The sequence below is a fragment of the Pinus tabuliformis genome, chromosome 2_2 (genome assembly GCF_031772625.1).
Source record: "Pinus tabuliformis cultivar Carrire ecotype Pingquan chromosome 2_2, CPIR1, whole genome shotgun sequence".
NCBI classification, from domain to species: Eukaryota; Viridiplantae; Streptophyta; class Pinopsida; order Pinales; family Pinaceae; genus Pinus; species Pinus tabuliformis.
Genome location: NC_142300.1, coordinates 556,683,349 through 556,692,933, shown reverse-complemented (window position 1 = coordinate 556,692,933; position 9,585 = coordinate 556,683,349).

The window sequence follows — 9,585 nt, the reverse complement described above, 5'->3', positions numbered from 1 at the left end:
TACTGCAGTAACCAAGTTTTATTTCTAGGGAAATAAGGCTAGGGTTAATAGTTCACTCTAGGGACATGGTTTTGTATGTGGTTCCATGACCAAATGCGCAGAATATTTACTGTGGTGATTAAGCCCATTGAGGCTTAGTGCAAGGGCCCCAACAAATGGTTATATGCAAAGTCTAGTTCGTTTTAAGTATCAAAATGACTTGCATCATAGTCTAAGATTGTACTAATTTTCTTAGTTTATTTCTTGACAAGTCAAAATTGTTATCTTTCTAGCTACGTATGATAATAAACTATCCATATGAAAATATATACAAATTACATTATACACATGAACATCCACAAACTGAAATAATAAGCATCCATAAACTAAAATAATGTTCATGCATCCGTAAACTGTCCATGTATGAAAATATACAAAGTCTGTACATCGCATGTGAATATGCCCTATGAAATGGGCCTTAAAATATACAAATTATCTATAGTCCACTCTAGAAAGTATTGCCTCTAGAACTCTTATTTGTGTTCCACTATGCAAAGTGAGCATCCATAATTCGGTATTGCAATATAACAAATTCAAATTCAACTTAATTAAAACATTATTTGTACAAATATAAACAATCTAGAGATAAATGATTTTGAATTGTGCATTTAAATAGTCCCCTACATGTGACTCAGTCAAGTGCAAATGGACGTGACATGGGATGGGGGTATGATCAATCTAGGTTTGGTTCTCCCCTCCTGTGGCTCAATGCCTCCATACCTAACATCCCACTCATGTGTCCACATAACTACAACATCAACACACCTCTGCATATGGGCCTGTGTACACAATGATAAAGACAAATTATAATTAGTCTACAAATTAATTAGCATGCATACATGTAACTTAAAAAAATCAAATGTTGAAATCTTAAGAATAAAAATATTCACCTCAATTGTTAGTCCATGAGTGTAATGAGGTGGAAGTGGAGGTGGAGCAAACTAAGCCATGGAAACATGCACTAGAGGAGACTTCTCTGGCTGGTCAACTGCCCCCTCAGATGAGCTCATAAGCTCATCTGTGTATCTGGTCTGTGCATGCATGTTGTCATGAAATTACTAATATAAATGCAATCTGATACAAACTTATTAATATAAATAATGTAAAATTTGATGATAAGATTCAAAATTTTCATATGTATGTACTTGGTCTGTGTCACGTGGGTCATGCACCCTCTAAGTGTCACAGATGGTATCAAAACACGCATATGCATATGACAAAATTTGGTCATGCCCTAAACTCTCGAGATATGAATCATCATGTAATGCCACTGGTGGGCCATGAGGCAATGAAGGTTGTCTGCTCATCTCTCCACACAACGTGACATGTGTAATGGCCAAAGTCCTCAACATGTTATCTGTAATGCAATCGTATGCCTAGCCTCAGCACTAAGTTGTGATGAATGCTCTAGGTCCGTCAGAAGTACCACGCTCCGAGATGGTCATGGCAGCAATCTTAATGGTGGTGATACATGCGCAGGGTCCCTACGAGCCCCAACACGTTCATAACTACATCCCAAACCGGGTCCATAAAACTTAGAACTAGTGTTGGTGTAATCTGGCTTCATATGTAGCACAAACTCTACAATGAATCGATCATAGACAAAAGGGGTTGCATCAACGTTCATAAAATATTTTAGCAGAATCAGGCCAACATGTTTAGCACGACATTACGGAGGGATGTCAAAAAACTCCCCATGAATATCAATGTTCTTGGTGGCGTCTTTCACTGCCTTCCAAGTATGTGTACCTCTAACCTCTAGCCTCCTAATCCTATGTATGGAATATAGGAGGTGGCTTTGTGGGCCTACCCTCTAGTATGTCTCGATCAACTTGTTGATCTTATCTAGCATCAAAGACAAACTATGCCTAGTAGGTGAACTAGTAGATATTTTATCTAGCTCTCATGTGATCCATGTCTATTGGGCCCTAACATCCTCAATTATGATATTGGTTATAGTGTCGTTCCATGGAGGGATCGACACTGCACTTTGATCCTCACCTTCACCTTGTTGAGGGTTTGCAAATCATAAACATATATATATATATATATATATATATATATATATATATATATATATATATATATATATATATATATATATATATAACAAACTAGAAGAATAATAACATATACATTAAATTCAAACACATCAATTGAAGATGATTTAAAAATTAAAGATAATTTCAAGACATAAACACATAAAGTTTAAAGAGGATTTAAAATGCAAGATATATACCTACAATAGGTGAAGAAGGTCCACTATTTGTAGCAAGATCATCAACAGAGACAGAAACACTTCCTCTGACACTCTAACTTGTGTCAGAGCGAGGATATATGAGTGGAACAGACACTCTAGTATGCTTATGTGATCTAGTGTGACCATGTATAAAAAATCCCCCAACACCCCGAAGGGATGCGATTCGGGGGTGTATGGGAGATGGTTCTGCAAATTACATATAACACATATAAACAAATTCAAGAAAAAAATGTTGACTAGAAAGAATGTTGACAAGAAAACCATTTATAAACTCAAGTAGAATAATCTAGGCTAAAGTCATAAACTAAATAGAGTGTCTATTTTGATAAATTATCAACCAAAGTATCGAGTTCCATGTAAATACAATCAAAAAATGTGATCTTGAATATCTAACTTACACTTTTTCTCATTTATAAATAATCCATTTTATTCATAGACCAAAAATATGTAAATATATGTAAAAAAATGAAATAAACCTATTTGCAAAACTACTAAAACTTCATGCCAACCAAATACTCCATAAGACAAATTCTTATAATGTTTGATTTGGACACATGACATGTACTAGGTGCAAGCACATGAAAACAATGTTTCTGGTACGACGAACTACATAATGAAACACTATATTACAAATTAAAAAAGATTCAAAACACAAATATATTTGAACTTTAAATGCACTTTTCATCATGAATTTAATGTATTAATCAATGTTGCATTGTTGAAACTATATATATGTGTGCGTCTGTGTGTGTGCATGTGCGATGTTGCATTATATAGTTAAATAAAAATATAGGAAGTGTAAGTTAGAAATATGAGTAATGAAAATTTTAAGGAAAATTACAATTTATAGATCAACTCAAATATTAAAAAAGTAGTTGAGCATCACCCATCCAATGTTAAATTATGAAAAGCACATTATGTTAAATAATTATAAAACTATGTTAAATGTTATATATGTGTGTGAGAGAAATGTTATAACTATAACTATGTTATATATCTAATTGACCCGGATGCGGGTGATAACCACGCCATTAATGGCAATTAGACGGACGGGCGGCGAGAGGACTGGCCACATGGCCGCCTGCATCCCCTCCCATGCCAACCTGAAAGAAATTCATAGTGTCCTGCAGATGACATTAAATGGGTGCACTGGTCAATATTTCTCCATCATTCGCATAGCAATGGCCTCCTCAAACCATAATGCTACTCCTCCTCCCCTGGTCCACAGCGTTTACCCACCTCATGCAGCAGAGCCTTGTTCTCGCACAGTCACCGAAAGCCATTGCTGGATGATCAGCTGTGTAGACCTTGGTAATGGGTATCACTTCTCCCACACCAAGCTCTGCAATCTGACACTAGCTCAGACTTCCTTCGCTCATCCTCTACTTAGCCATTCAGCCAATTTCCCCACTGATAGCTCTACTTCGAATACTGCCATGGCTCACATCCGCCACCGAATGCGTAGCAGGAGAGGGGGATGTCGTGGTGGTGGTATCCGTCCTCCTACGACGCCTAGCCCAGATTCGGCCTCCCCCTCCCCTTCCCCTAACATCCCAAATCCTTATGGCTCCTTCTCTGGCCGGTATCCTGATACCCACAGTGGCCGAGGACGAGCTCAGCTCCAAGGTGCTAGCCGGAGGGACACCGCTGTCCATACAACCAATTTTCCCCTTCCCCCTCACCCCGCTCCCCACACGACACAATTTCGCTTCCGCAGCACCCTGAATAAGCCTGTTATCACTGCCACAGTCACCATCACTTTCTCTGAGGAAAACGACCATCAAGAAGCTCCGCCAGAGAACAATGGTGAGCAGTAGAGGGCTGCTCAAAGGAACAGGAGTGCCCGCGACCCAGGCAAGTAGCCACTAGATGAGGATGTCGCCACCCTGCATGGTAAGGAGTTGGGTGGCAGTCAGCAAGCTACTGAAGGTGGAGTTGGAGACACGCAGACTCCAGGAGGCAGAGCAGGAGACACGTCCGGCCCACATGCAGCTGCAGGCAGCTCTGCTGGCATTCAACCCGCTCGTGGACTTCAGACCGGCACGTCAGCAAAGGAGGAGGAGTGGTACCAGTACGCGTGTCTCATCGAGGAGGAGCCCGCCCCAGACGACCTCTAGAATTGACACTTGGCAGCCAGGTGTCACCCTTCTGCTAGCTGGGTGTTTCTTCTGCTGACTGGTCATTTTCTGTTATGTTTTGTTCTGTCAAAACTTTCCTGGTTATTTTTGCCATGTTTGATATTTTTTGGTTAAAACTGATAACCACTGTGTGGTTTTTTTCTGCCTTCACGGACTGGTTTCCCCATCGATGGGGCAGTCGAGATATTTTTTGATAAACAATGTTCAGCACTGCTGAGGCCCGAGCCTCGATGTAATCATATTTTGTTTCATATTAATAGAATAGTTTTACTTAGAAAAAGATAAATAATATATCTATATATATATATATATATATATATATATATATATATATATATATATATATATATATATATATATATATAAAACTAACATAGCATGTAACATAACTATATAATTATATAGTTATGTTACATGCTATGTTAGTTTTATATATATCTATCTATATATATCTATATATATATATATATATATCTATATATATATATATATATATATATATATATATATATATATATATATATATATATATATATAATTTGTTAAATGTTACAGTTACATATATATGTTAGTTATGTTATATATAACTTTATGTTTTATTACGAAGGGAGCTCTGATGGGAGGAAGACCGCAGGACTTAGCGAACGGTCGCGGGAGCGATGCCTGCGGCCGATAGGGCCAAAGGCCTAAGGCAAATCAGGAAGGCGTGCGAGGAAACAGCGGACGACAGCGGGCAGATCTGAAGGCGACCCTGGGCTCCTAGCGAAGACACCTGTCCGGAGCAAAAGGGTCGGAACGGCGCGAGGACGGTCAAGGAAGCGTGACCGGGAACAGTTGAGGTAACCGGGTCCTAGGCTACAGGAACATTCTGGCTTGTTCCCAGGAGGCTAAACTGTCGGCATCTCCGCCTAATCCAAGGCATCTCCCCGCAGCTGGACAAACCTTGACTGAGCTGGTAAGATTAAGAGGGTAATCAGGCAATTTAACCATGGTAATCCCTGGCGAAGCGGTTGATTTGGATCCTGAACCGGAAGACATATTGTCCGTTTGGGGAAAGGAGCTATCAGCTCAAAACCTGGAACTTTTCTTCGGAGCTAGCAGTTTGCATAGGTCTGTAAAGGAAAACTCAGATCTGATTGTTCCATGGTTCAATGTCTCGGCGCCTGACGGTTCGAAGGAAAGCCTGAGGTTGGAATCGCGAAGGATCCAGGAGAACCAGGCATACCTGAACCCCCATGAACAGAATCTACTAAAGAAGGAGAACCCTCAATCCGAAGATCTCTTAGCATCTCAAGTAAGTAATTCAAACGCCCTAATTCTTGCCCAGGTTCGTTCTGGAGGCCTGGAAGATGTTGTCTATGGACAGAGCTCCAAAAACTGGCCATGGCAAAGCCCAAGCGATGGGCTAAAAGTGGATTTAGGGCCGGATAAACAAGGTAGTCCTCAGGCTTTAACAAGAACCTCATTAGCAAGGGTCGGGGCAAACCCTCGAGCACCCCTGGGAGTAGAGGGATGTAAGGCGAAAGAGGGTGGTAGGAAGGAAGATTCGAAAGAAATTGCAGTTTGGCAGTTGGAGGAGGAAGGGCTTAAGGAAGAGGCAGGCGAGGGTGTAGGAACCGGGAAGAAAGGGGGAGCCTGTGAGGTTGTGATAACCATAGAGTCGGAGTCAGCAGGAAAGAAGGCCCCGGCGCAGCCAATAGAAGCCTCTGGGGGGGAAGATGTCGCAAAAGATAGAGAGGAGATCCTAGGCAACAAGCAAACTGGGGAGAAGAGAAAAAAACAAAAAGTAATTAAGCAAAATTCAGAAGCAAATCTGGTTCTGGGGGTGGACGTTCAGATCGAGGAAGCAATGGAGGTGGCGGAACACACAGTGGTTGGACGAGCAAGAGGGAAGAATTTTTCGGCGAATTTTATTCAGAACTGGGCTGAACAGCAGTGGCAAAAGGAGTTGGGAATTTCCTTTAAAGCATCGGTGCTAGCAAAAGGATGGTTCATGATCCAATTTTATAAAAAGGAAATGGTAGATTGGGTACTGGCGCGAAATTGGGCTTTTGGAAAGCGGCCTGTGTTGCTGGACTCCCCTGTTTGACGCTCAGCGAGAGAAGGTAGACTCATTTCCTGTTTGGGTGCGGGCTCCAGGGTTGCCACCCTTCCTATGGGTGGAATCCGTTTTTAGATCTATAGGCAACACGATGGGCACCTTCCTGGAGGCGGACATGTCATTTGTAGAAACCAGAAACAAAGCCATGGGCCGAATTCTGGTAAATCTCAATCCAAGGGAAGGCCTCCCTGGGAATATGAAAATCCATTATAAAGATCTTGTTTTTGATCAGCTTATGGATTATGAGCACCTGCCTTTCAGGTGCCATAGCTGTCACGAGCATGGCCACTTGGCAAGACACTGCCCCTTGGGTTATCAGCGTAGAAGGCATCAAAGGAAAAATGACAAACCAAAGCGCACAAAAGGCGACGAATCTACTCCCAGGTCAGAAGCGAATCAAGGGGTGAATGGTATAGAGCTGGAAAAGACAGAGGAGCAGAGGGATACGGAGCAGAATCTGATTACCAGCCAGGAAGCCGAAGAAGATCCCCCAGATCTGAGCAAAGCAATCCGGGCAGCAACAACAGAAGCTCAGGAAGGTTCAAAGGGTACGCATCTGGTTTTTAACCCTCCTTCTTTGCTTTCTCCAATCAAAGAAATTGAGACATGCATAAGATCAAATTCGCATAATCATACTATTATAGACCAGGAAGGGATTGAAACCATTACTGCATCAATACCCAAAATTGATCTGAACTGTGAAGGGTCCTCATTATCTTCCAGCAAAACTGATTCCAAAATCCCTGTTCCAACCTCTGAGTGCCATTATAATCTTCGCTCCCTTGATAAAAGACCTGTGGCGGAAGGACCTATCGGGGGCATAGGTATGGAGATCCCACAGACCTCTAGAAAGAAGTCAAGGGGGTGGAAGTCTCTTTTATCAAAAGCTCAAGTAAAAGCAAAATATGATATGGAGGATGGGAAACAGATGTCAATTACCGGGGTGCTTAGAGCGGCGAAACCCTGTGAGGGGGGTTCAAAATGATCTGCCTTTCATGGAACTGTAGGGGTTTAGCCAGTAAACCCAAAAAACTGGCTGTGAAGGAGTTGATGCAGCGATACAATCCCGATTTTCTCATGCTGCAGGAAACTCTTGGACCGAGTTCAGAAGTAGTGACTTCCTTAAATTCCTTGTTCCCGGGTTGGCAGTTTCAAGCTTTGGATGCCCATGGTCATTCAGGAGGAGTGGCTGTAGGATTCAGAGAAGGAAAAGTGAAGCTGTTAAACTCGTGGGGCTTCCCACATGGCCTGGGGATGGAGGTCTTATCACCTGATTTCGATGATCCTCTGTCCATCATAAACATATATGGGCCCTGCCAGGAGAGGGTTGCGTTCTGGAATCGTTTCCTGGCAAAAGCCATATTGCAGAACCAAAACCTGGTGGTAGGTGGAGATCTGAACTTCTCCATTGGGAGGGCAGAAGCCTGGGGACCCTCAACAAGGGAAGATCCCTTATCGGATTTCTTCCAAAACTCTCTCTCCTCGCATAAGTTGATTGATGCAAATCTGCTAAAATTAAAGCCTACTTGGAGGAACCGGAGAACTGGTGAAGCCCGGGTTGCCAAAAGACTTGATAGATTTCTTTTAAGTGAGGACCTTGCTTCCAGAATCCCGATGTTCAGGCAGTGGATAGGAGAGGGAGGGAACTCGGATCACTTTCCTATTCTGCTTGAAGTATCCAAACCTCCATTAAAGCCTGCAAGTCCTTTTAAATTCAACGCCGCTTGGTTGCAGGAGGAATCCTTCAGGAAGCTCTTCAATGAAACTTGGCAACATCCAATCAGGGAAGCAATGGAAGATAAGAGCTTTCTGTTTATGGAAAATCTGAAAAGGATGAAAAAGGCCACAATAGAATGGGCTAAAAAAAGGAAGCAGGAGCAAAACGAAGCTTTAAGCAGTATCGATAAGGAACTAGGGGTTCTAGAAAATCCTGACTCAAACGGATATGAATCTCAGGAAGCGAAGGACAGGATCCTGTTGTTAGAAAAACAGAGAAGCAAAATCCTTTTAGATAGAGAAGAAGAATGGAGGCAGAAAAGCAGGGCGACATGGCTGCTAGCTGGAGATGAAAATACAAAATTCTTTCATAATTTTGCAAAAGGTAGAAAGACGATGAATACTATCTGGAAATTAAAAGACGAAGAAGGCAGAGAGGCAAACACTTTTGAATCGCTCTCAATAATGGGGAGAAACCACTTTCAAAGCCTCTTTTCAGAACAGAGAGAGCCTACACTAGCGGAGGTTATCAGAACAGCCCAAAGTTTTCCCCGATATGTGGAGGAGGAAGAAGCGGAAGGCTTACAAGGGGAAGTCACCGCTGAGGAAGTGGAGAATGTAATAAAATCCATGGCAAAAGATAAAAGCCCTGGGCCTGACGGGTGGCCAATAGAATTTTTTCAACACTTCTTTGAGCAGATTGGACCTGAACTTACGGAAGTGGTTGAGGAATCCAGAAGGAAAGGTCAGGTATATGCGCCTTTCAACACTACTTTTATTGCTCTTATTCCCAAAAAAGATGACCCTGAGTCCTTTGAAGATTTCAGACCCATTTCATTATGCAACAGTGTGTATAAGATCATTGCAAAAACAATTGCAACTCGGTTAAAACCAATCTTGTCCAGATGTATCTCAAGCGAACAGTTTGGGTTTCTGGACGGGCGCCAAATTCACGAAGCTATTGGAGTGGCCCAGGAGACAATCCATAGTGTGAAGATGATGAAAAAGAAAGGAGTTGTGGTGAAAATTGATCTTTCAAAAGCATATGACAGAGTCAGTTGGACCTACATCCGGATGCTGTTAACCCACCTGGGATTTAAAATTGATTTTATCAATTGGGTTATGGGATGTATCTCCAGTGTCAGCTTCGCGGTGCTCATCAATGGGGCTGCCTCTCCTTTCTTCAAAGGGCAAAGGGGCCTAAGGCAAGGATGCCCCTTGTCCCCTTTGTTGTTTCTACTAGTGGCAGAAGGACTGAGTCAGCTGTTGTTAAAAGCCAAGAGAGAAGGAACAATAAAAGGGTTGGAGGTGGCGGCTAACCTCTTTATCAC